At 48.6% G+C, this 26,738-nt stretch overlaps 1 protein-coding gene and 1 long non-coding RNA gene across 10 annotated transcripts in view; both read left to right on the forward strand.

The window, feature by feature from the left end:
- FAM135B (family with sequence similarity 135 member B) overlaps positions 1-26,738 on the forward strand; it is a 292,392-nt gene that overhangs the window by 76,803 nt on the left and 188,851 nt on the right. The gene's annotated exons all lie outside the window — the stretch shown is intronic.
- On the forward strand, positions 1,839-6,330 carry LOC146403651 (uncharacterized). Its single transcript, XR_014844978.1, has 2 exons — positions 1,839-2,890; positions 3,132-6,330. It is a non-coding gene; the product is annotated as an uncharacterized LOC146403651 (long non-coding RNA).

Here is a 26,738-nt window from a genome sequence, read left to right on the forward strand (position 1 = left end):
TAGGGGTCCAGTTGGAGCTGTAGCCACAGCCACAGCAATGCTGGATCCTTAACCCACTGAGGGAGGCCAGGGATCGAACCTGCATCCTCATGGATGCTAGTCAGGTTCATTAACCACTGAACCATGACAGGAACTCCTTATTTTTTAATCTTTTTAACATCATTTTTTATTAAAATATAGTCAGTTCACAATGTTTGCCAATTTCTGCTGTGCTGCAAAGTGTCGCAGTCACACACACACACACACACACACACACACACACACACACACACACACACACATTCTTTTTCTCATATTATCTTCCCTCCTGTTCTACCACGAGAGGCAGGATGTAGTTCCCTGTGCTGTGCGTAGGGTCTCCTCCCTTTAAATCAGGGCCAGCCTCTCACCTGGCTTGATGAAGAGGATGTGGCTGAGGGGCTGCCCTTGATCTTCCAAGCCTCGGCCTGAAGAGACCTGCAGTTTGTACCCTCCCCTTCCAGAATGTTCCCACTTGGAGACCAACACCAGTGTCAGCTCTGACCGCTCAGGCGCAGAGAGAGGCCGGACACCCTTTTCACCTTCCGGCCGTGACCGGGTGTGGGGTCCCGTGGTTGGGGTCTGCTCACATTTCGGATCCACAGAATTGGGAACAAACAAAACTGTTGCCGCTTCAAGTCCTTGAGTTGCGGGGTTATTTTGTTGTGTGTCCGTGGATATGTAAGATGATTTTAAATGTCCTTGCCGGGTCCCCTGGGGAATTAGAAGGGGTGGCTATCAAGGGTCTGAGTGTGTGTGGGTCGTTGGGGTCGAGACATAGTGGCTGCTGATACCAGAGTATAGATGGGATTAGAATCCGCAGGTGCCACAGAAGGTGCATATGAAAGGGGCAGGGGGGACGGGGAAGGGGGCTGCAAGGATGCTGAAGGGACCGAGTGCAGAAGAGCAAATGCATGCGGAATGTGCATCTCTGTGAGCTTCTTCTCCAGAAAATGCCTCCTTAGCTGGAATTTCATACCTGGAGTTGCCCTTACACAAGACAGTAGGTTCTGGAGAGCCACTGGGCAGCATCCCGGGGAAAGCCGACAAACACTGTATTGTGCACTTAGAAATTTGTCAAGATGGCAGAGCTCGTGTTCAGAGTTTTTGCCACATGTTTATCAAATAAACACATACAGCATAAGTCATAAAGCACAAGGAAGCAAATGAAGATAACGGGGCACAGCGAGAGGACTGGTGCTTATAAAAACTACACAGCTGGGGCCCAACACCTGGTTGTGCCCTTTGCTCGCGCGTGTCCTGGGATGTATCGTCCCAGGCCTCAGGCAGCATCTGTGTCCTTTATGGTGATTGGGGAGGATTTCTAAAGGGGGCCTTCCAGATGTTAAAAAAAAAAAAAATCCCAGCTCTGATATTGAACGTACTTAGAGCAGATTTTGTCTCGTGTCAGGAGGGCTCCTTTGATCTCTGCTCTGGGCTGGATGACGTCTCTGTCTCTGCCGTCCTCTTTGTAAGCGGGGGTTTTAACCAGGGTTTTGCCAGATGCAGTCATGGTGTGGGATTTGCCAGCAGCCACGACCAGCTCTGTTTTTGAATCTCAGGCCCTCTCGTTCCCAGCTGCGTAAGATGATGGCAGTTGATTATGACGGTGATGCAATTATTGTAAATGGGAGGATGGACAAAGTATGGACATACTGAGGTGTGTTAGTGCCGTGGGAGAAAATTCAAAAATAGCGATTGAAATAATATGCATTTTTAAAATATCAATGGATTTTCCGAAACTCAAAAATCCAGTTTAACCAGCACGCATAGCAGGAAACAGAATATCACGCACACTCCCTCGAATCCTCTTGGGGCTGTTTTTTTTTTTTTTTTTTTTTTTTTGGGCCACACCCGACCCGGGGTTAGGGGTGGAATCAGAGCTGTAGCTGCCTACCTGCGCCACAGCCACAGCAACGCCAGATCCGAGCTGCATCTTCGACCTACACCACAGCTCACGGCAACGCCGGATCCTTAACCCACGGAGCAAGGTCAGGGATGGAACCTGTGTCCTCATGGACGCTAGTCGGATTCGTTTCAGCTGAGCCACGACAGAAACTCTCTTTTCGTGTTTTTTTAGTTACCACTGAAAACCCCTGCCCTGGGTAGATACTATTTTGACTTCTGACACCATTAAGTTATTAATTTCTGCTGTTTTTGAACTTTACAGAAATAGAATCTTACAGTATGTGTTCTTTTGGGTTTGGCTGCTTTTGTTCAAACATGATTATGCAATTCACCCCTGTTGCTGCCTATAATCGTATTTTACTATCTAGGATCCAAAGTATAAATATACCACCATCAGTTTACCTGTTCTGCTTGGATTTATGCAATTTCCTGTACTGGAGGATGACAAGAAATGATAAGAACTTTCTCGTTCATATCTTTAAAAAAATGTATCGTAGTCGATGTACAGTGTTCTGTCAATTTCTGCTCTTCAGCAAAGAAAGAGACCCAGTGATTACACATACACACACCTTGTTTTTCTCATATTGTCTTCTATCACATTCTATCACAAGTGACTGGATCTAGTTCCCTGTGCTGTATATAGCAGGACCTCATCGCTTATCCATTCTAAATGTAAGAGCTTGCCTCTACTAACCCCAACCTCCCAGTCCATCCCACTCCCTCCCCCCTCTACCTTGGAAACCACGAGTTCCTTTTTCATGTCTGAGTCTGTGTCTGTTCTATAAGTAGGTTCCTCTTTGCCATATTTTGTTCATGTCCTTTAATGCACGCGTATATGCGTTTCTGTTGCGTATACTACTAAGAATGCCATAGTTAAGGTATAGGGGATGTGCGTATTTAGTTTTAGTAAATAGCGACGCCTAGTTTTCCAGAGCGGTCCCATCAGTCTACACTTCCTCCAGCTGTACATAAAGGTCTCATTTGTTTCACATCCTCACCCACTTGGCATTTTCTGCCCTTTTCAGTTTGGCCATCTGTCATATCATAATTTTAATTTGTGTTTGTAAGATGGTAAATGAAGACCATTTGATGGCTGGTCTTTTATTTTTATTTATTTATTTATTTTTAAAAATTTTATTTATTTATTTATTTTTTGTCTTTTTGCTATTTCTTGGGCCGCTCCCGCGGCATATGGAGGTTCCCAGGCTAGGGGTCCAATCGGAGCTGTAGCCACCCGCCTATGCCAGAGCCACAGCAACACAGGATCCGAGCCTCGTCTGCAACCTACACCACAGCTCATGGCAACGCCAGATCCTTAACCCACCGAGCAAGGGCAGGGATCGAACCCCCAACCTCATGGTTCCTAGTCGGATTCGTTAACCACTGCACCACGACGGGAACTCCATGATGACTGATCTTTTAGCACAGGGTTTTGATGTCAAATCTGTGGTAATTTCCTTTCTGTTTTTTAAATTTATTTTTTATTGTCATTTCCCCAACACACTTTTCTTTTTCCCCACTGTACAGCATGGGGACCCAGTTACACATACATGCATACAGAAATTTTTCTCCCACTGTCATGCTGCATTGTAAGTATCTAGACATGGTTCTCAGGGCTACACAGCAAGATCTCATTGTTAATCCATTCTAAGAGCAATAGTTTGTATCCCTTAACCCCAAGCTCCCACTCCCTCCCACTCCTTCCCCCTCCCCCCGGGCAACTACAAGTCTATTCTCCAAGTCCATGATTTTCTTTTCTGTGGAAAGGTTCATTTGTACTGTATATTAGATACCAGATATGAGTGATATCATATGGTATTTGTCTTTCTCTTTCTGACTTGTTTCATTCAGGATGAGAGTTCCATTCCTGTTGCTGCAAATGGCATTATTTTGTTCTTTTTTATGGCTGAGTAGTATTCCATTGTGTATCTATACACCACATCTTCCTAATCCAATTGTCTGTTAATGGACATTTGGGTTGTTTCCATGTCTTGGCTATTGCGAATAGTGCTGCAGTGAACATGCGGGTGCATGTGTCTTTTTAAAGGAAAGTTTTATCCAGATATATGCCCAAGAGTGGGACTGCTGGATCATATGGTAGTTCTATGTATAGTTTTTCTAAGGTACCTCCATACTGGTCTCTATAGTGGCTGTACCAGCTTACATTCCCACCAACAGTGCAGGAGGGTTCCCTTTTCTCCACAACCCCTCCAGCACTTATTTGTGGACTTATTAATGATGGCCATTCTGACTGGTGTGAGGTGGTATCTCATGGTAACTTTGATTTGCATTTCTCTAATAATCAGGGATGTTGAGCATTGTTTCATGTGCTTGTTGGCCATCTGTATATCTTCCTTGGAGAACAGTCTATTCAGGTCTTTTGCCCATTTTTCCATTGGGTTGTTAGCTTTTTTTGCTGTTGAGTTGTATAAGTTGCTTGTATATTCTAGAGATTAAGCCCTTGTCCGTTGCATTGTTTGAAACTATTTTCTCCCATTCTGTAAGTTGTATTTTTTTTTCTTTTTGGTTTCTTTTGCTGTGCAAAAGCTTGTCAGTTCGTTTAGGTCCCATTGGTTTGTTTTTGCTTTTATTTCTGTTGCTTTGGGAGACTGACCTCAGAAAATATTCATGAGGTTGATGTCAGAGAATGTTTTGCTTATGTTCTCTTCCAAGAGTTTGATGGTGTCTTGTTTTATATTTGTCTTTCAGCAACTTTGAGATTATTGTGGTGCATGGTGTGAGGGTGTGTTCTAGTTTCATTGATTTGCATGCACCTGTTTCCCAGCAAGTCTTGCTGAATAGACTGTCTTTTTCCCATTTTATGTTCTGGCCTCCTTTGTCAAAGATTAATTGACCATAGATGTCAGGGTTTATTTCTGGGTTCTCTATTCTGTTCCATTGGTCTGTCTGTCTGTCTGTTTTGGTACCAGTGCCACACTGTCTTGATGACTGCAGCTTTGTAATATTGCTTGCGGTTTGGAAGAGTTATGCCTGCTGATTGGTTTTTGTTTCTCAGGATTACTTTGGCAATTCTGGGTTTTTTTGCAGCTTCATATGAATTTTTGGATGGTTGTTCTAGTTCTGCGAAAAATGTCATGGGTAATTTGGTAGGATTGCATTGAATATGTAGATTGCTTTGGGTGGTATGGCCATTTTTACAATATTAATTTTTCCAATCCAGGAGCATAGAATATCTTTCCATTTCTTTGTAGCTTCTTTAATTTCCTCGATTAATATTTTATAGTTCTCGGCATATAAGTCCTTCACTGCCTTGTTCAGGTGTATCCCCATGTATTTGATTTTTTGGGGTGCAATTTTAAAAGATATTGTATTTATGTATTCCATTTCTAATATTTCATTGTTAGTATACAGAAATGCGACTGATTTCTGAATGTTAATCTTATATCCTGCTACTTTGCTGAATTTGTTGATCAGTTCAGGTAGTTTTTAGGTTGAGTCCTTAGGGTTTTCTATGTATAGTATCATGTCATCTGCATACAGTGACAGTTTTATCTCTTCTCTTCCTATTTGGATGCCTTTTATTTCTGATTGCTGTGGCCAGGATTTCTATTACTATGTTGAATAGTAGTGGTGAGAGTGGGCATCCCTGTCTTGCTCCAGATTTGAGTGAGAAGGCTTTCAGTTTTTCTCCATTGAGTATTATATTTGCTGTGGGTTTGTCATAAATTGCTTTGATTATATTCAGGAATGTTCCGTCTATACCCACTTGGGTGAGAGTTTTTAATCATAAATGAATGTTGGACTTTGTCAAATGCTTTTCCTGCATCTATTGAGATGATCATGTGGTTTTTGACTTAACTTTTGTTAATGTGGTGTATGACGTTGATTGATTTGCGGATGTTGAACCTACCTTGTGAACCTGGGATAAATCCCACCTGGTCATGGTGTACGATCTTTTTGATATGTTGTTGGATTTGGTTGAGAATTTTTGCGTCTATATTCATCAAAGATATTGGCTGATAGTTTTCTTTTTTGGTGGTATCTTTGTCTGATTTTGGGATTAGGGTTATGGTGGCCTCATAGAATGTCTTTGGGAGTGATCCTTCTTCTTCAACCTTTTGAAAAAGTTGAAGGAGGATGGGCACCAGTCCCTCTTTGTATGTTTGGTAGAATTCGCCTGTGAAGCTATCTGGTCCTGGACTTTTATTTGTAGGGGGTGTTTTTATGACATATATAATTTCTTTTCTAGTGACCAGTCTGTTCAGTTGCTCTGTTTCTTCTTGAGGAAATTGATAAAACAGAGATTCAAAAAACAATAGAAAAAAAATCAATAAAACCAAGAGCTGGTTCTTTGAAATGGTAAACAATATTGACAAACCTCTGGCTAGACTCCCTAAGAAGAGGAGAGAAAAAACCCAAATAAACAAAATAAGAAAAGAAAAAGGAGAAATCACAACAGATACTGCAGAAATACAAACAAAGTAAGAGAATATTGTGCACAATTATATGCCAAGAAATTTGACAATCTGGAAGAAGATGGACAACTCTCTAGAGTCTTACAGCCTGCCAAAACTGAATCAAGAAGAACTGGTTTCCTTTCTTGTTGTGCTTACTGAATTGTATTCAATTCTGTTCTTGTGAACACTTTGAGGCCAGGAACTGAGCCTTATTCCTTTGTGTGGGTCAGCACCAAGGACAGTGCCGGTCAAGCAATTTGTTGACCAAAACTCAGGTAAAAGCTCTGGGTCCCCAAGGCATGAGAAGTGAAGCCAGAATTGAAAGCCAAGCCAGGCAGATGCTAACCCTGTGTTCTGACACTCTAGAGAGGGTGAATAAGGCTCAGCTCACCCTTCCGTCTCCATTACACCAGAGCCACTCCAAACGGAATGCTGAGTTAAGCCAACGAGTGGAGTCCTTCTGAATGGTGGACATTCTGATCTGGCCACTGTGGGAGCACAGATGCAGGGAAGAGATGTGCATCTCTTCTCAGCAGCTTCATGAGGACAAGAGTGAGCTCTGTCTCGGCTCCCCTGGAAACCGCATCTTATATGGAGCCTTGCTTAGAGGGCTATTCGATCTTTCCAGTTACATTTGATGCTTCCAGTAAGTGCTTTTGGCTGCAGAAGAGGGCCTGAAGACTCAGTTCCACTTCTCATTTACTCTACTAAACTTTGGTCAAGCGACTTGCCCTCTCTGAGTCTTGTTCGAGCTTAATAGTGGGTTTTGTTTTGTTTTTTATTATTTATTTATTTTTGTCTTTTTGCTATTTCTTTGGGCCACTTCCGTGGCATATGGAGGTTCCCAGGCTAGGGGTCGAATTGGAGCTGTAGCCGCTGGCCTACGCCAGAGCCACAGCAACGTGGGATCCAAGCCGCGTCTGCTACCTACACCACAGCTCATGGCAACGCCGGATCATTAACCCACTGAGCAAGGGCAGGGACCGAACCCGCAAGCTCATGGTTCCTAGTCGGATTTGTTAACCACTGCGCCACGACGGGAACTCCTCGAGCTTAATATTGGAATAATCTCACCCACCTTGTAGGTCATTGTAAGGATCAAATAGTCCACAAATGCAGAATATCCAGCATCACTCCCGGCAACTATGGATCAATCACCCAGTGCCAGATCTTGTTATTAATGGTAATACTTGGCATGTGTAATTTTAAAATTTAGTAAAAGATAACCATATGGTTGCCCCAACATGGCTTTGGGATGTGTTTGTGACACACGTGTTTTGAAGTACGAGACAGATCAGTGGAATTCACTGTGACTCCTTGGGTGTCGTGGTACTTCCAAGGTGTCAGTGCAGAGTAAGTGTACTTTGAAAAGGTACCTGAGAAATAATAGCCTACAGTGCAGTGTGTCGAATGGATCAGAATACGTTGTGGCCATGGAAAGGAAGAGGAGTTTGCTGGGAAGGCTGGAGTGAGAGATGAAAGTGCTTTGAGTCCGATGCTGAAGACAGAGGCTTTAGTTCCCAGAATCCAGTGGAGAAGCCAGTGGAGATTTGATTTTTGTTTTTGTTGTTGTTATTTTTTTTTCTTGTCCGTTTTGCTTTTTAGAGACGCATCTGTAGCATATGGAAATTCCCAGGCTGGGGGTTGAATGGGAGCTGAGCTGTAGCCACCAGCTTACGTCACAAGCCACAGCATCACGGGATCTGAGCCGTGTCCATAACCTACACCACAGCTCACGGCAATGCCAGATCCTTAACCCACTGAGCGATGCCAGGGATTGAACCCGCCTCCTCATGGATACCAGTTAGTTTGGAACCCACTGAGTCACAACAGGAACTCCATCCAGTGGAGATTGGATCGAGGAGGAAGTAGATAAAGTCATTTTTCAGGGGATAGGCCTAAGGGGAGCCGAGGGATTCGAGTAAGTGCAGTTCCTGTATCACTGTCATTCATTCTTAGACTCTAGAGAGTAAAAGGTTCCCCTTAGGACAGTGTCCTCTGAATTAGCTCTTTGTGCTCATTAACTGCCTCTTGACCTTTTATCTGCAGCCATGTGCATCATTGATGATCTCCTGCAAAGTCAGATTCAGCGTTGCTCTTTGGAAAGCTTCATGAGACACACAAGGTGCTCTGGTGTGAGTTAGAGACCTGGGTCCCAGCCCTCTCTGCCACTACCTTGCTGTGTCGTAGGGTGTCTCTGCGCATCCCAGGGTGTCACTCCCAAACTCTATATTGAGAGAGCTGCCCTGGCAGGTTCTCCAGTGGGCAAAGATTCTATGATTAACTCCTTTGTCTTTGTCACCACAGGTGGCAAAGCTGTGGATCCTTGCGGGAAGGTCAGGGGCAGTGCGACATCACGGGAAGGCAGCTGCTGCTTGTTATACACCTGCTCTGGATCAGATACTGTGTGAGGCCCTTAACTCAGGGTGACAGAGATCGCAACTCAGGTTTACAGGAACGGTGGCTCTTTTTTTCTGAAGCTGAACCCCATTTCTAGTTTAATGTCCAAGTCAGAGAGAACCACCATAGAATACAGAATCTCTCCTCCCGCGTCTGTGATGTTGAAGCCAAGTTCTTGGACTTGGCAGAAAGTCACAGCCTTGGAGGTGGGGATCAAGCTTGGGAGATCGGCTGTTTAGTCCCCGATGACTCTCTATTTCCACCAGCATCTTTTGAGTTTTCTACCTTTCCAGTAACTTCTCAGCCCTTTTCCAGGACTTTGTCCCACTTGACTCCATGAAGCCTCTAAGGCCCTTTCGATAGGACAGTCAGTGCCTGGAAGCTGACTGTCTGTTCTCAGGGACGAGGACACAGGTGCACTCTGCACAGAAATTCCTCCACGTCACCTGGAGATTCGCCTTCCCTCTTTAGAAGGGGGACACTCAGCCACGTTTGAGGTGGGGGAAGAGCGTGGGGCCTCTGCGAGGGCATGCACCATCTTTGCTTTCTCCGCAGCTTTCTCTCAAACGGCACCATTCCAGTCGAACTCCGGGTAGTTTCTAGTTTGGGGCAGGAGAGGATAGATGAGAGGAGATTGCCCACAACTGCGCTTCGGGCTGAGATGCCTAGACCTCTGAAACTCCGAAACACTTGCTATCAAATTGCAGTCTTTCTCATTGCATTCCGAAGTCTGTTTTGAAACGTCATGGCAAGGACCCACTTTTTCAATGTCTGCAGTTTGAATGTGCCGTCTCTATTCTGGAGGTGGAGAATACAGGATGCTCAGTGGAAAATAGTGCAGGGACTGCAGTCTGTACGGGAGAAAACAGCTGTTCCTGTTTTGGAGTTTGACTCCGTCATATTATTTCCTGTAATCCTCGCTACCGCCCATTGGTTCTGTGAAGCTGCGCAGGTCTGGACGGTTTCGATTTGATAGATGAAGAAACTGAGGGTCAGTGGGTAGATGACTTGTCACGAGTCACTTATCCTGACAGCGACATATGAGAAATCCTCTGTCTTCATTACTTAGGTAGAAACGGAAAGAGTTCTCTTGCATGGTACTGAGCTTCCCATTGTGTGTGTGTGTGTGTGTCTGTGTGTGTGTCTGTGTGTGCGCGCGCATGCACACATGCAGGTGATTTTAAATAGATTGGGTTATTAAATTTTCACAGCAATTCTTCAGTATTTTAAAGTCCCTGATCTGTGGACACATTGATAGGATTTTGGATTCTTTATGTTCTGGCTCTTGGAGATAAATCCAGCCAGGGAAGTGGTGTGTTGGGAGATGATGGTTGTTTGTTAGGCAAGGTAAAGAGGGAAGTGAAAAAAGCCAGTCTCCTTCTCCCCATATTTGCCCTGTGTGCTTTAGCGCATCATCTCAGAAGCTCTCAGATGCACAAGGCGGGGCGGGATCACTGGACGGCACCAATGGCGCATCAGACCATGGGCTGAGTAGAGGACTGGCTGAAGAATATGTGCTTTTCTTCCAATCCCTCTCTTCCAACACAGAAACGAGCCACTTTCAGATTTATATGGAAATTGTCAGCACAGTGTTCAAGAGAAAATTGTCCTTTGCTGTTCTTTCTTTATTCTATTTATTGCTTATTTAATAAAGCGTAATGACACACTCCTGTGCTAGACCAGAAAAGATTTCACCTCTGTCCCAGCTGAGTTTGTGGTGGGTTTTGAGAAAATGGAATAATTTCAGGCAGATGTATACTGGAGGTGCTGCCAAGATGTGGGAGAAGGGGTGTTTAGACTAAACAGAGGTCTTTTGGGAAGACGTGCTAGATAATTAGATATAGGTTATTGGCTTGGATGACTCCTCAAGTGCCACTGGGGATAGGAAGGATTGAACCAGGAGGTGGGAGGAAGGCAGAGGGAACAGATGAGAAAAGACTTGGAAGTATGAACAACAGATGGTGAGACAGAGGAAAGCTAAGCTGGAAAGTATCAACACGCAGGAAGGATGAGGGTGGTGGCGGCGGAGAAAGAAGGTATAGATAAGGAGAGAGAGAGTTAAAAAGGAAACTCTTCATCGGTGGGATTCAAAACCTGTCCATTGCCCCGGAGCTTCTGTCTTCCATTTTGCCCTGTGCTCCTGGGAGGTGAGAGGCTGTGAGCACAAAATAAAAAGGTAGGGACTGTGCAAAGCTTTCAAAGTAAAGGGACTCAGTTGGGATCCTCCAGTTAGAGAGAGAGAAGGCTCCATAGTTCCCACTGACGGGACCTCCCTGCCGTGTTAGACGCCGTCTATCTTAGGCTGGCTGGTCCGGGAAGCAGAGCCAGAGGCAAAGGCTTGTGCGCACCCAGTATTAAAGGGAGCAATTCTAAGTTGCCAGAGGAGGCGATTCTAAGTCTCAAGGAAGGACGGAGCCAATGCAGGTGTCATCAGGGTGACCATCGCCACTTACCTGTGGGCACAGAGCGGCACCCGAGAAGCAGCGTAAGTGGTAGGGCAGATGCCCATGCTGGGTGGCAGGAAAGAGATCATTTTCCATTGTGTTTGTCTGCCGACGGTCAAGGTTTGTTCCATGTCAGATTCATTCCCCTGCACTTCCAGACTGGACTCGCGTGAGTGCAGAGCAGGTGGGGAGGAGAGAGGTGTGGGGTGAGCGTCAGGCAAGGCGAGAGCAGATTCCACCGACGGGAAGGGATGGGAGCCCAGGTAGAGAGGTCACCTCCTGAGATGCTTAGGATCAGAGCCGGGAGAGCCCCAGTGGGTCTGAAGCCGCTCGGAGCAAACATCAGATGTGCACACTGTGAGTTCCCTGGGCTGGGCTGTGGAAATTGCGGACAGCAAACCATTTTATGATCTCCCAGTGCCTGTAGGTCAAGGACTTGGGTATAGCTTGGGTGGACAGCCTAGCCAGTCTGTCACCAGGATGCCATTAAGGTGCAGTCCTTCTAAGGATGAGCCCCTCCCCAGGTCCCTCACAGGGGGACGGGCAGGATTCAGTTCCCACAGGCTGTTGGCTGGGAACAGTCCCCTTACAGCCACCCTCTCTATGGAGCAGCTTATCCCCGGAACAGGAGAGGCAGGCGGAGGGGAAGTCAGAATCCCTGTCGTCTCGGGAGAGGATTACACAAGGGCAGAGACACTGGGAGGGGGATCCGTGGGGGCTGTCGTGGAGGCTGCCTTCCCCACAGGCCCCATTGCATTTAATGTTTACAGTAGTCCCGGGGGCGTGATCCTCTTATGCCACAAAGAGCTCAACTCGGATGCCTTTCAGCGCTCCCTGGGCCTGGAGCCCATCCTGAATACAGCAGCTCCCCACTCCCCCCAGCAGTGCCTGCACCTCGAGGCCCTGTGCACCTGCAGGGCGTGTGACAGTCTCTCCCGGCCTTGGTTCTGCTGTGTGTGATGCACGACTCCCCCACTTCCACCTCCAGGATACAGGACAGGCACTTTCTTCTTCAACTGCGCAGGATTGTTTATGGTTGTTTGGGGCCACACCCACAGCTTGTTCAGAGGTGGAGCCCAGGGCTGCTGCAGTGACAACCCTGGATCCTTAACCCTCTGAGCCTGCAGGAACGCCTGTAAAGCCGGCCTTGGGGTCCAGATCCTGGTTCTGTCATCTGGAGTGACTGCAGTAAACTCTCGGCTCCCGTTTCTTCCTCTTAAATGGGTTAATAGTTTTATTCTTCTCATGATGCTGTTTTGAAGATGGGATGATTTCATGCATGAAAAGCACACCGAAGAGTGTAGAATTTTCGGGGCGTATAATTCTCCCTGCATATACTCCAGATTTCTCAACCTTGACAATACTGTATTCCACGTAGTTGCATTTCTGGCCTCTATTCGCGAAACGCCCGTGGCCCTCTCCAGTTGTGAAACCCAGAATACTTCCAGATACTGGCAGCAATGTCGCCCCCACTTGAGGACCTTTGCCCTGTGCCAGTCAAGAACTCAGGTTGGGAGCTCCTGTCACGGCTCAGCGGAAACGAGTCTGACTGGCATCCATGAGGACGCAGGTTCCATGCCTGGCCTCGCTCAGTGGGTGAAGGATCCGGTGTTGCAGTGCAACCCTGGTGTAGGTTGCAAACGCAGCTCGGATCTGGTGTTCCTGTGGCTGTGGAGGTGGCAGCTGTAGCTGCAATTCGACCACTAGCCTGGGAACCTCCATGTGTCCCAGGTGTAGCCCTAAAAAGACACACACACGAAAAAAAGAGCTCAGGTTGAATGAATGTCTAGATGGGTGCTGAGGGGGGTGTGTCTTGGGGAGGAGTGTGGAGAATGTGCCGAAGGGGCCACATTTTCAAGGTCAATGTGCCTTGGGCTCAAGGTCAGGGTCCAGCCCAGCTCTCCATGGGCGCTGGGAAGCCACTTCCACTCTCTGGTGTTCAGTTTGTTCATCTGTAGCACAGGCTAAAATGCCCTGTTTTTTATTGCGATGAGGGTTGAGTCAAGCCCTCTTTCTGTGACACTGTGAGGGGACTTCAGTTTTCCCAGCGGCAGACTCCTTTTTGTAGGAAGAGCTCTGCTCTGCGTGGCTGGGATCCCAGTTCGCCCAGCTCCTTGGATGAAGCTTCCCAAGAAACTTGATTCGCAGAGGATGGGTGGTTTCTGGGTCGCTCCCCAAGGTGCTCAAGCCTCCTTCTGCCCAGTGGAGCTTGGGCGGGAAGGGTGAGCGCGTCCTCTGGGCATTGAAAAGACTGAGTGGGGAACAGAGTGGAAGGAGCTTGCTGCCGAGTCCTTTCATGGGCTCCTCATCAAGAGTTGCAGGGAGTGAGAGACACAGTTTCTCATTTCCCCACTAAAGTTTGTGGGTTCCTCCCTTTGGCACCGGGAGGGGGACCTCGTAGCCACGCAGTGTGGTGGCCGAGAGCATCGCCTCTGGACACAGACCACCGGGTGGGTCCTAGCACTGTTCCCTCCTGCCACTGGACCATGGGCAGGTGGCCGGCTCTCCTGTGGCTTCTTCTCTGCTTGAGTAAAAGGCATCTACCTCCTTGGGTGAAGGTGAGCTAACCTGGGGACTCAGAGGGCATGTGTCTGGCCCAGGCTGAGCGCTCTGTGCGTGTTGCTGATCGATGCTATTTCAGGGGAAATAGGACAAAGTTGTGGGTCCTGCTTGAGATGGTAGAACGGAAGCTGTCCAGTCCTCTTATACCTGGGTCGGTAATGTCCAATGTTGGCATGAGAGTTCTTCTCTATTTGTGTGTGTGTGTGTGTGTGTGTGTGTGTGTGTGTGTGTGTGTGAGAGAGAGAGAGCTTGGTTACCTGCTTATTTACTTACAGAGGGACCATACCCTGGCTGAGCTTTATTACGCGACTTTATTAGTGTGTGACCGATGTGTAGGAAGTGGTACATGTTTAATGTATACACCTGTGAAACCATCACCCGCATCAAGGCTATAAACATATCCGTCACCCCCTAAAGTCTCCTCCTGTCTCTATTATTATTATTTTTGTTCTTTTCTGTGTGTGGTAAGAATACGTAACATAAAAGCTACCCTCGGAGTTCCCGTCGTGGCTCAGTGGTTAACGAATCCGACTAGGAACCATGAGGTTGTGGGTTTGATCCCTGGCCTCGCTCACTGGGTTAAGGATCCGGCATTGCTGTGAGCTGTGGTGTAGGTCAAAGACTCAACTTGGATCCCGAGTTGCTGTGGCTGTGGTGTAGGCTGGCAGCTGCAGCTCTGATTAGACCCCTAGCCTGGGAACCTCCACATGCTGCGGGTGCAGCCCTAAAAAAACAAAAGACAAAAAAAAAAAAAAAAGAAAAAGAAGATTTACCCTTTTTGCAGATTTTAAATATATACAGTATGCTCCATTGTTAACCACAGGCACCATGCTGTGTGATGGACCTCAGAACACGTTCGCCTTCACAGCTACTGAGACACTGAGCTTTGGACCCGTCTCCCTTGCCCCTGGCAACCACTCTTTTATTCTCTACTTCTGTGAGTTTGACTTTGATATTAATAAGATCATATGGTGTGTCATTTGGTGTCTAGCTTATTTCACTTAGTGAAATATCCTCCAGATCCATCCATGTTTTTGCAAATGGCAGGATTTCCTTCTTTTTAACAGCTGAGTAATATTCCATTGTATGTATATACAACATTGGTTTTATCCATTCATCCATCAATGGGCATTTAGGTTGTGTCCATATCTTGGCTATTGTGAAAAATGCTGCAATGAACACGGGAAGGCGGGTATCTCTTCAGGATCCTGACTTCAATTCCCTTTGGCTGGATACTCAGAAGGGAATTGCTCGATAAGATGTTAGTTCTGTTTTTAGTTTTTGCAGGACCTCCGAACTGGCTTCCAGTAGTGGCTGCACCGCTTGAAATCCCCACCCTGTGTACTTCTTGGATGTGCATTCTTGTTTCCCAAGCAAAGAAAGAAATCCATCTTCTATTAGTGTCCTGACTTTACAGGACCCGGTACAAAACGAGAAATATCCTGTCTGTGTGACACCCACAGGCAGGTTGGATTCTGTCGGGGAGGAAGTGTTCCAGGTACTGCTGGGTCTGCAGACTTGAGAGGCCCCAGAGAATTAGGAGTTTCCCCTTGACTGCCCCCCTCCTCCTTTTCTCTGCGCGAGAGGCCTCTTGTTGGGAGAGCTTTTGTGCCAGTTCTTTCTCTCTTTCTAACACACACACACACACACACACACACACACACACACACACCAGGGACACACACAGAGTAAGTACTCGATAACTGTTTATAAAGCACTTGACTGACATGTGAACTGTTTAGATAGCTGCGGAAATCAGGGCTCCCCCGGAAAACCAAGCCCAGGTTCCTGGAGAGCTGATACTCTCTGTGAACGTCCACTTAAGCCAGGCGGTGCTTAAAGGTGATGAAGGGTGTTTACTCTCAAAGCCTCACCCTGAAATGAGTCACCCAGCAGTGATCCTTCTTGCCCATCCGTCGCATCCATCACCCAGCTCCTGAGAAAAGGATGCAATTGGTCCTTACCTCTGTAGGAAAATTGTGTATTCGATGGAAATTCTCTTGTGTCAGCTGGGGTTCAAGGGCCATTTTTCTTTCTTTTTGCTGAAAGCTGGGAAAATAGATGTGAAAACACCCCTGGGACCAACACTTGGCTCCGAGCCTGGGCTGGCGACCAGATGGGTTCCTTTCAAGCCCGTGGCTCTCACTCGGGGAAGAAAGGGCGACGTGAGTTCCGTGTGCCTCCTGTGTGCTGGCCCCTGGTTTTGTAGTTATTCATCTTTGGTCTGTAGCTGTAGGTGGCAATTCGAAGGAGGAAACCACAGTTCCAGAAGTTTCAATGCTCAAGGTTGCAGAGCTGGTAAGTGAGTCTCCGTGTCTTTAATAGGAGGGGAGTTGATTATATTAGCTTTTCTCAAAGAGTGGTCTGTAGCCTCTCAGTCCGGGTGATAACCCACAAAATGAGAATTTCACAATCAGGGAAGGTAGAGAGATACCCTGTACTAGATTTGCTTGGTGGGTTATAGGGGAAGCTATCCTATCAAAGGCTCTGAGAAGTCCTGCAGCCTTGACATCTGCTTAACCTAGCCTCTCCTAAGCTTATGGAAACCTCTTTTGATACAGCACCAATGAACATCCCATATGAAAGAGTGTCCAGACTCATAGATTTGTAAAACAACAACAGCAACAAGAAAAAGCTCAACTAGGTGAGCCCTAGGGGCCTTTCCTTTGCATCTCAAACATTTTGTGAGTTTCCTAAATTTCCAAGTTGCTCGCTAAGCACACACACTGTGAAATCCCATTGGAGGTGTTGACATGCTTGATGGTTCTGTTTCTGCCAAACCACCAAATTTTAGACCATGAACTGCAAATAGCCAGTGTTTCAGTTCTTTATCTGAGACAGCATTTCCCAAACATCACAGCTTCTGGGAACATGGACCCACGTCCTGGGCATATGAGAATACGGGATGTGGCGGTGTCTAAGATTACGGAAAGGAGTCAGTTCCTGTGAGTGTGGAGTGAGGCTCGGGGTGGCCCAGGGAGAAGGCGGTCCTGACGCCCCTGGAAGGTAGAAAGTTCCCTGGCCGGATGGGTTTCAACGAGGGCAGAGCAGCAATGAGCTGAGGAAGCAGAGGGGATTCCTCGGGTTGCACCTGGCAGCTCCTTCCGCACTTGGGATGCTGCTGGAAGAGCAGGCGTGTGACCCGCCTTCTCTGACTCATCTCTCCCGGTCCTCCTCCTCTTGTTCTCCCCTTCCTCCCACTTCCATCCAAAGGTGGTGGGCGGCAGGTAAGACCAGGACCAACTGGGGAGACACATTGCCCTTCTGGAAATGGCTGGGCTTCAAGTTTGCCACCCGCTCTCTGACCCCTGGCACTGCGTCCTCTTCCCCAGCCCCTCCAGAACTGCTGGTCAGCATTGTGCTGTGTGATTTGCCTTTTTGGTCTCCCGGTCTGGGACACGGGCGTTTCACCGAGTTCCACCTGAGCTGGGGTGTCTGAGGAGTGGCTCTGGCTCCAGCATCAGCCTCCTTTTGACCTCAAGCAGAATCTCAGCCAAGCACTGTTATGCTTCCAGAACACATGAAGTCCACATTCCAGAGAAACCTGGGTTCAACGGCCAGGAACAAGGCACCGGCTGTTCTCCTAGTCAGTCTTTGAGCAGGAGTCTGTCAAAGAATTTACCAGATGGCGTCTTAGGGGACCGGAGGCTGGAGGCAGGGCCAGGTAGGGGTGTGTGGATGGAGCACAAGGCATTTTCACTACTTTTTCTTGGGTTCTGAGCCTTGACGTCTCAAGAGCCCGTTTTCCAGGGCTGCCTCGGAAAGCTTTTCATCACAGTCTTGAAACAGTTCTGTTAATGGGCTGCCTTGTAATGAAAGCAAGACCCCTGCTCTGGGAAATGTTCTCCATCCATTCTCTGCTCCCTCTGCCACCTCCTCTCCCACCCCACCCTCATCATCCCCAAATCAAGCCTCCACCCCGCACCCCGAGCTTGGGGCTGAGGGTTCATGCACTGGACCCCTCCCTCTGGGGTCACTGAACTTGACTGATTTTCTAATAAAAAACAAAAAACCCATGGCTCTCTGTTGCGTGTGCTATGAGCACCTATTCCTTGTTACCTGAGGTCGGCGGGGGTGGGGGGAAGGTGGTGAGGTTTACACATGTGAGTTGAGCAGCCTGAATGGGACATCACTCATCAAAGAACTACTGTTTTGAGCAGTATCCTGTTGGCTCCAGATGCTTCTCAGAGCCTTGAAAATCCAATCAGGCCCTCCTCTCTCACGGGGCCCTTTGACCTGCTTGGCCCCAAGGAGCCCACCCTCTGGAGGGTGTGTGCCTTGGCTGCTGGCAGCTCCCGTTGGTGCTGGATGGCGGCACCGTCCCTGTTTTATGGAAGGGGTGACACAGCTCAGCCAGTGTCACACAGTCCTTGAAGAGCTGAGTCTGGGGAGCTCCCCCTGAGTCTTCAGGGTCCGGAGCTGAGGGGGAGGAGCAGGCGGAGGCTCCACAGGGCTCCACAGCCCAGGTGCCCAGGCCAAGGATGGGCAAAGACCCCGCAGGCTGGGGTGCGCTTCCTTAGCTGTGAGAATAGATGCAGTGTCGAGGACAGGGAGGTCGCTGCCCTGGATGTCCAGGCTGCTCCAGACGGGCTCCTGCTAGGAGCCTTGGGGCCACCGTGGGCAACGGGTGACATGCCTGGGGCTGAAAGGTCCCCGCATGCGCCATCCTCAAAGGACAGTGTTTTCGGACACAAGCTCTGACGTCAAATTCTTGAAGCTCTGTCCTGCAGGAGAAGATGACTGAATTTGTGGAATCTAAACTAAGAAGTGGAAGCCAGGAGGGGCAGGCGGAGCTAAGACGTGAGAAAATCGTACGAGTTATTTTTTTTTTTCGGAAGGAAGTCATTTTTACTGAGCTGTTGGGTAGCAGATAGCATGATGCAAGCAAGTGCGATATTGGAGACTTTTTTAAATTGAGGTGAATTTCACATAACATAAACTTCCCTACTTGAAGTGAGAATTCAGCGACATTCAGCTGAATTCACAGAGGTGTGCAGCTACCACCTTTTTCTCCTTCCCAAACATTGTCATCACCCTTAAAAGGACATGCAGGCTCATTTTGCATCCCTCACCAGCACCCCTCTCCATGGTCCCTGGAAACCTCCCCCTACTGTCTCTGGGCATGTTCTGGACATTTCCTACGAATGGAATCATATGGTACGTGTGACCCTTTGGGTCTGGTCTTCCAGCATCATCCTGTTGGGGGGTCTTTGCATGTAGGCTGTTTGGCTGCAGAGTTCTCAGAAACCTTTCATCTATCACAGAGCGGAGCCCACCTAGAATCACAAATGTCTGTGAAATCTGAATCTAAGAAGCATCTCACTGATTTGGGGCAGTGCAGGAATGGGGGGTGGTAATTCCCTGGTTAGGCGATTATCCACACTGCTCTCCAAACTGGAGGTCTGCACACCCCAGCTCAGGCACGAGTCAGCTGGGATCTGGGGCAGGTTAGCCCAGGAAACCCCTTTTTATACATGGTTAATTGGTTTCCTTGGATCCTCTCGTTATGTAACTGAATGAGCCATGTCCATACTACAGATAAATGTGAGGGACATGCATGTCCTTTGGAGCAGAAGTCTGTGCTGGCCCGGGATAGGTCCAGGGAGAGGGCAACTGGACAGGCTCCTGTTTTGCTCGGACTCCTGCAGATGCTCTCTGGGTGGGGAGACAGAGCGAGTGGAGTCGGTGCCCCTGCAGCTCTGGATGAGGTTTCCCATGTGTGGTGAGGTGGAGGCAGTGGAAAGCTTGTAGGGAAAAAGCCCTTTGGCCTTGGTCCCCTGTTTCCCCCAAGCACAGTCAAGGTCATGCACAAAGTTGCCGTGAGGCTTGAAAAAATAAACGCATGCATTGTAGCCTTCTGTTTATGGCTCTTCACTCACGGTGTCCTAGGGCTTGTGGTGGATGCTGAGGGGGAAGGACATGGTGAACCTCTTCCTGCTCAAGTCCCCTTTTCCTCCTCCCCTTCCCAGCCCCGCCTCCTGGGGTCTCAGAAGGTCGGATGAAACTTGAACATAGTTGAGAGTGCGGGGATGCTGGTTCATGTGGTCTTTATAGCAAAGCTGGGCAGTGGCTGTCAGTCTTATCTTTCTGTCACTTCCTTTCCTTTGTTCACTCTAAATGATAATGGCATAAAAGCGCCTGCCACACACTGGCCAGTGTGCTTTCCTGATGGACACAGAGGACTTAGAGGGCCGTGAAAGGAGCGCTCAGGGGTCCCATAGCCCAAGGCCACACTGCCAGTGAGGGGCAGAGCTGGCCTTCTGGTGCAAGTCTGACCCCAAAGCCCATAGTCTTTCTCAGGAAGCAGAGCCACCCTCTGATTGCACAGGCAGTAACCTGAGGTCCATAAACAGGAAAAGAAATGCCATGAATTTATACCAGGGATGCTGGTACTGCAGCTCAGATGCCCTGAGTCCTGTTGGTGGGATATCAGTACAGTAACTGCCTCGATTTGTTGAGCACTGGCTGTGACCCAAAGATGGTGGTAGGGATTTGGCATATATTATTTTCATCATCACAGACATATGGAAAAAGGTGACTCTTATTCTCCTTTTGCAGAGAGTGAAAATGAGGTGCCACAAAATTAAATGACCTGCGTAATCTTGTGTCTTGGTTAAGCAGCAGAGTGGTTAAAACCAAGGTCTCTATGAGCCAGACTTTTCCTGCTTTCTTCCCACAAAGTGCGAGGACCAACGATTCTCTTTCGTGTTGGAATGCCAAGTGGCAAGCCGATGATTTGGCACATGATGTGTGCTCAATGAATGTTTGTTGAGCAAATGAGACCTGTGCCCAGGGAGACCCACCTGGGACCTGGGAAGATGAGAGATTCTGTCTCATCCCTGCTCAGATCCAAACCCTGCAGTCTAATAGGGCCGAATCTTGGAGGGGTCGGGTGAGGGCCCCAAGGCCACCCAGGTGGTGAAGGGCAGAGCCTGGATGCAAATTCAGGTGTGTTCCACCCTCGCTTCCCTGCCCCCTCCCCTAGAGCTCCTTGGGCTTTCCAGGCTCTTCTCTGGCTACGCCTGGGAGTGGAGCACATCTGCGAGGCAAACCAGAAGACCTTCCTGCTAACCCAGCAGGTGTGGCCTCTCCCCTCCCCACCAGACTCCTCTATTTGGGGGGCTGCTGGTTCTGTGGGGAAGTCCTCCAAAGGCCCAGAGACCAGGAGAAGGGCTAGAGAGGAGAGAGAATGCAGGGCTTTGCAGGCCAATTTGTAGTGTGAGTGGACAATTAAATGTAACGAGTGTAACTGACTGCGGTCTTATTAGATAAGTAGCACTTGGGAGCTCAGGGCATGTTTCTGTCACAGACATGGGCGCCCAGAGAAGGCAGAGGCCGTAACTTACCATATCAGGGATGTCCTGCAGGATGGGCAGGGGTGGCTTAAACCGAGTGGGATGGAGAAGGGCAGAGACATGGAGGAAAAGGAAGGTCTCGAGAAGGGACACAGTGACCTAATTGCACCCAGGCGATCAAATGACTTGCCTTAAATGGCTGTATGTGCCCCTGCCCCCATCGCTTAGGAAATTTCCTGACACCAGCTTCCTCGTGCACACAGCCATCGGCCTCATGCAGGCACTGCTGTTTGCACTTGTACAGACCTGAATTGGAACCTGTCTCTATCAATCAGAGGCATTTGTTTGCCCCTGAACCTGTGACCTCATGAGAAAAACTGGAACACTGACCCTCACGGGACTGCTCTGGGGTTGAGTGAGAGCCCAGGCCAAGGTCAAGGCCAAGGACACGGCTGGGGCACCAAAGGAGGACAGTCTCCAAGGCAACCCGCTCCAACTTTCTTCTCTGATGAAGGGGAAGTTCCTTAGCCTCCCAGAGCCTCTGCTCTCTCATCTGTGAAGTGGGCATCATGATGTCACCACATCCAGAACTGATGGGAGATTGAGATGATGGGGTAGCTAGATCGCTAGGTTTCTGGCGCATGGCAGCTGTGGAATAAATACCTGGTTGAGTCACAGGCACAGGTGTGCTCATGGAAGATGCTGGGTTTCAATATGGGTCATGTGAGTCTTTGATTAGAACTTTGGCTCTTGTGTCATTCTGTCTCTTTGTCCACCCACTCTGCCCTGCTCCCCAGGACATCGGAGGCACAGAAGGAACAAAGGATGGGGGTGAGATAAGGGGAGATGCTGGACGTGTGCTCAGTGGGGGCCAGAAAGTAAACCGCCTGGAAGGTGCAGCGTGGGGCCACCCACTGAGGCTCCACTCTCAGGCAGAGGTCCCTACACTGAAGTCGCAATTAATCCTTTCAGGTAAAAAAGGATTTTCTGTGAGTGAATCTGCCCTCCAGGCTGTAAGCTAAGTTTCAGGAAGTAAGTTCATGGTTGGTAGATAACGATGTTGATGGCACACACCACAGTCTTAAAATGCATATATATTTTTTTCTGACAAAAAGTGTCATAGTTCTCCGTCTTGTAGATCTGCAGGCACCAGTTATGGTATGTTAAAGCTTTTTTTTTTTTTTTTTTTGACTTTTTGTCTTTTGTTGTTGTTGTTGTTGTTGTTGCTATTTCTTGGGCCGCTCCCGCGGCATATGGAGGTTCCCAGGCTAGGGGTTGAATCGGAGCTGTAGCCACTGGCCTACGCCAGAGCCACAGCAACGTGGGATCCGAGCCGCGTCTGCAACCTACACCACAGCTCACGGCAACGCCGGATCGTTAACCCACTGAGCAAGGGCAGGGACCGAACCCGCAACCTCATGGTTCCTCGTCGGATTCGTTAACCACTGCGCCACGACGGGAACTCCCATGTTAAAGCTTTTGAGAAATCTTTCAATGTCAAGGATTAACCTTGCATAATCTGGTGATTCCCAAATTTATTTGACCAAGAGATTCTTGGGGGAAGAAACACCTATTAAAGAATGTTTTCAGGAGTTCCTGCTGTGGCCCAGTGGGTTAAGACTCCAATTGCAGCCGCTTGGGTCACTGCAGCAGCACGGGTTCGATTCCCACCCCGGGGCACAGTGGGTTAAAGGATCCAGTGTTGCTGCAGCTGTGGTGAAGGTCGCAGCTGGGGCTTGGATTCAATCCCTGGCCTGGGAACTTCCATGTGTGGTGGGGGCAGCCATTAAAAGAAAGAAAGGAAAAAAAAGAAAAAGAAAAAAAAAAGAAGAATATTCAGAATATAGCCTGGGAGGTAGTTTCTAAATCCTTTCCAGAGACTAGAAAGGGGAAAAGAAGGGCGGAGAGGTTGGCTGAAGGAAGACTCTTGTCACAACACAGCCTCCTGTCTCCTGCTTGTGCCCGGACTGTCTTGGGCTCATCTGATTCCCTCCAGACCCATTTTACAGATGAGAACTTAGAAGCTCAGATGCTGCTGGGTTACTTGTCCAAGGTCACAGAGCTGAAAAGTGGCCAAGACACTGTTCTTTTCCTCTTTGGGCTCAGAAAGTCCCGTTCCATTGGACCACAGACTCTGGGGCTTTGAGGAGAAGGTGGGAGAGGTGGAGAGGCTGACCCTGAGTTCCAGAAGGATGAGGCGCTCAAACACAGGAGTTTTTCAGCTCCCGCTTTAAAATGCACTTTCCTTCCTGCTCCCCTCTAGCACTGGCTTCATTCACACTTTAGTGTGAATTACTCTACTTAGCTAATGTCTTCGCACTTAGCAAACTGCCACTTGGTCTTCTGGCCTCTAGAGTTCCCTGAAGCAGGCCGGGGGTATAGGAATTTCCGGGAGGAGAGGCCAGAATGGGTAGGAAAATTCCTGGGCTAGGGCCAGAAGAGGAAAGAGCAGTTTGCAAAGACTATTTTGAAGACAGGGAAGGCATTTATTTTTTATTTTATTTTATTTTTTTGCTTTTTGTCTTTTAGGGCATATGGAGATTCCCAGGCTAGGGGTCCAATCGGAGCTACAGCTACTGGTCTACACCACAGCCACAGCAATGCAGCATCTGAGCCCAATCTGTGACCTCCAGCTCATGGCAACACCAGATCCTTAATCCACCACTGAGCGAGGCCAGGGATCGAACCTGCAACCTCATGGTTCCTAATTGGATTTGTTTCTGCTGCACCACGAGGGGAACTCCGGGGAAGCACATATTTATTCAAATGAGATGCATACATTCCAAACTGTATTTGAATGTATGTTTATGCAAGGAACTCAGATCCTTGCACACGTGGTCCAGCTCCTTTCGATGAATGTGTTAACATCCGGTCCTCTCCACCACGTACCCAGCACCGCCTCCTGGGCCAGGCGCTGGGCCAAATAGCTCAGCCTGCTGGAGGCACAGCAAGGAGCTGGGACCACAGCCATGCTGCCTTGATGCGCATGCCAATTTTACTTTTGATGTAGCCATGTGACCATTCGGCAAGTTGCTTAACCTATCTGTGCCTCATCTGTAAAATGGGAATAATCATAGTCGTATTTACCACATCGGGGCTGTTGGGAGGGTTCAAATCCATCACAGACACACCTTACAATGGGAGTGCTCAGTAAATACTGGCTCTTATAGTCACATAGTACAGCAGTAATGAGTAGGAGGGGATCTGACCAGAGCAGGACAGGGTCTGAGGGCTTGTCCACTAGCCTGCTGGGTTTCAAAGGGCAGCTGGCATGTGAGTTCTACTGGAGGGAGGAGTGGGAGGCGGAAGTTTAGGTCATGGCAGAGGAAGAGTTTGTGCAGAGGGAGGTGAGAATGATGAACTGACTTGAATGTTCCGGAAATCAGTGGGGTCTCTGTGACTGTGGCAGTTTGAGAGGGATTGAAGGGGAGTGGGGGAGGGAGGCCCGTTTTGGGGTGGGTCCCACCTCTTGGTCTTCATCTATAAGATGGGGAGGGATGATGTCACGGGCAGTGAGCCACCCGCGGGAAGGGACCTGGTCAACCAGCATTTCACAAATACGTGTGGATCCCAGACCAGAAAGAAGATCAGCCGGGAGAGAAGGGGGCTTGCAGGTGTGCAGGGCGGGAGGTGGGGTGGTGACTTGGGGGCTGGTGGCTCTGTGGTTTTGGAGGGGTCTTCTGCTGCCCCCAAGCTCCTTCCCATCCTTCCAAATCCCTGATGGAGTGTCTGGATCCTTGGAAAGTCACGGTGGTCCTTCCCCACTGTGCCCAGAAACCTCTGTTTCCTTGGGTCGCACTTACAGTGTCATCGTGATCCGGACAGTTGCTCCCCTGTCTTCCTCCTCAAAGTGCAAACTTCTGAGGGGCAGGGTTTCCACGTTACTGCTCGGACATCCCCAGTGCTTAGCTCTGCTTCAGTACTGCTGCACGTGCTGGGGAAGGAGACGGAAAGGAAAAGGCAGATCTGCACATGGCCGCCTCCCCCCTGCCTCTCCCTCTCCTCTGGTCCTCTCTGCACCCTGGACCATTGCAGTGCTCAGCACACATTCTCACTCTCTGAATTTCTCATTAGTGCGCACAAGAATATCAGACCAGAATTATATAATATGGGGAAGGGGGGCTTTTGTGTCTGCCCTTTTTCACTTCGTGTACTCCTTTATGGTTTGTCCATGTTGCTGTCTATGTCAGTACTGCAGTCCTCTTTATGACTGAATAATATTCCATTGTATGGATGTATCATGTTTGTCTGCCCATTCATTCACTGATGGGAATTTAGTTCATTTCCACCTTTTGGTTATTGTGAATAATTCCTCTGTGAACATTCACGGTCAGTTTTGGGGGTATGTACCCAGGAGCGGGATTGCTGGTTCATCTGCTAATTCTGTGTTATCTCTGACGGAACTGCCCAACTATTTTCCTCCATGATGGTTTCATTTTATATTCCCACCAGCGAGGTACATGGGCTTCAGTTTCTCCAAATTATTGCCGGTGCTTTTCCCCCTTTATTTAGTTATTTGCTTGTTATAGCCATCCTAATGGATGGTGGATGGTGTCTCACTGTAGTTCTTTTTTTTTTTCAAAAAATGCACAGTCAAAACTGTTTATTTGTTAATTTTTATTTTTTATTTTCCCACTGTACAGCAAGGGGATCAGGTTATCCTTACATGTATACATTACAATTACGTTTTTTCCCCTACCCTTTCTTCTGTTGCAACATGAGTATCTAGACATAGTTCTCAATGCTATTCAGCAGGATCTCCTTGTAAATCTATTCTAAGTTGTGTCTGATAAGCCCAAGCTCCCGATCCCTCCCACTCCCTCCCCCTCCCATCAGGCAACCACAAGTCTCTTCTCCAAGTCCATGATTTTCGTTTCCCTACTGACGGATGATGTTGAGCCTTGTACATGTGCTTGTTGGCTATTTGTACATCTTTGGCGGGACTTGCTTTTATTTAAAGGGTGAAGGGAAGCCAGTGGGGGCTTATAGCAAAGGAACTGTGTGAGTTGATTTCTGTATTAATCGACCTTCTGGTGTCTGGGTGGAGGAGGCAGGGAGACAGCATGGGGAGGTACCTTAGGACTTTGGGGAAAGGTACCGGAGGCATGAGTGGGTGTGGTTCACGGCTCCATCCCTTTCTCTTTGACACTGGGTAAGTCGTGGCACCCCGGAGCCTCAGTTACCCGCTCTGAGGAATGGGGCCATAACAGCATAGCCCCACAGGAGCCTGTTTAGCATTAACTGGGATCACAGCTTCAGAGAGCCCTCCTGGGTCTGGCATGAAGCCTGAGCTCCAGAAAACGGGAGGAGCCTCCCGGGCGGCAGCTTTCAGGTGCAACCTGGTCAGTCTAAGGGGGGACTCGGAGGAGCATCACCTTGGCAGTGTCACCCATTTCATCTCTGCCCTCCTGCTGCTGGGCGGCGGGGAGAGCAAATAAGAGAAGGGGGAGGACAGAGGGGTGGAGAGGCAGACGTATCCAAGACTGCATCTTCCTCTCTCTCTTTCTCTCCCCAAAGCGCTGCTCCTGGACGGACAGCCTTCCTTGTCGCTGATCCACAGAGCCAGAGCAGTGTTGGGGGCTGGTGGCTGTGGGAGGCTGGACCAGAGGTACTGACCCGAGGCCCGAGGCCTGAGCCCAGCTGTGAAAGGCCCTTCGGGGCAGGATGTCAGGAGTCTGGTGCTGATGTCGCCT

The sequence above is a fragment of the Sus scrofa genome, chromosome 4 (genome assembly GCF_054392235.1).
Source record: "Sus scrofa isolate SSC_HxYL_T2T_F1_AM1 chromosome 4, Sscrofa_HxYL_maternal_Yorkshire_Landrace_v2.0, whole genome shotgun sequence".
NCBI classification, from domain to species: Eukaryota; Metazoa; Chordata; class Mammalia; order Artiodactyla; family Suidae; genus Sus; species Sus scrofa.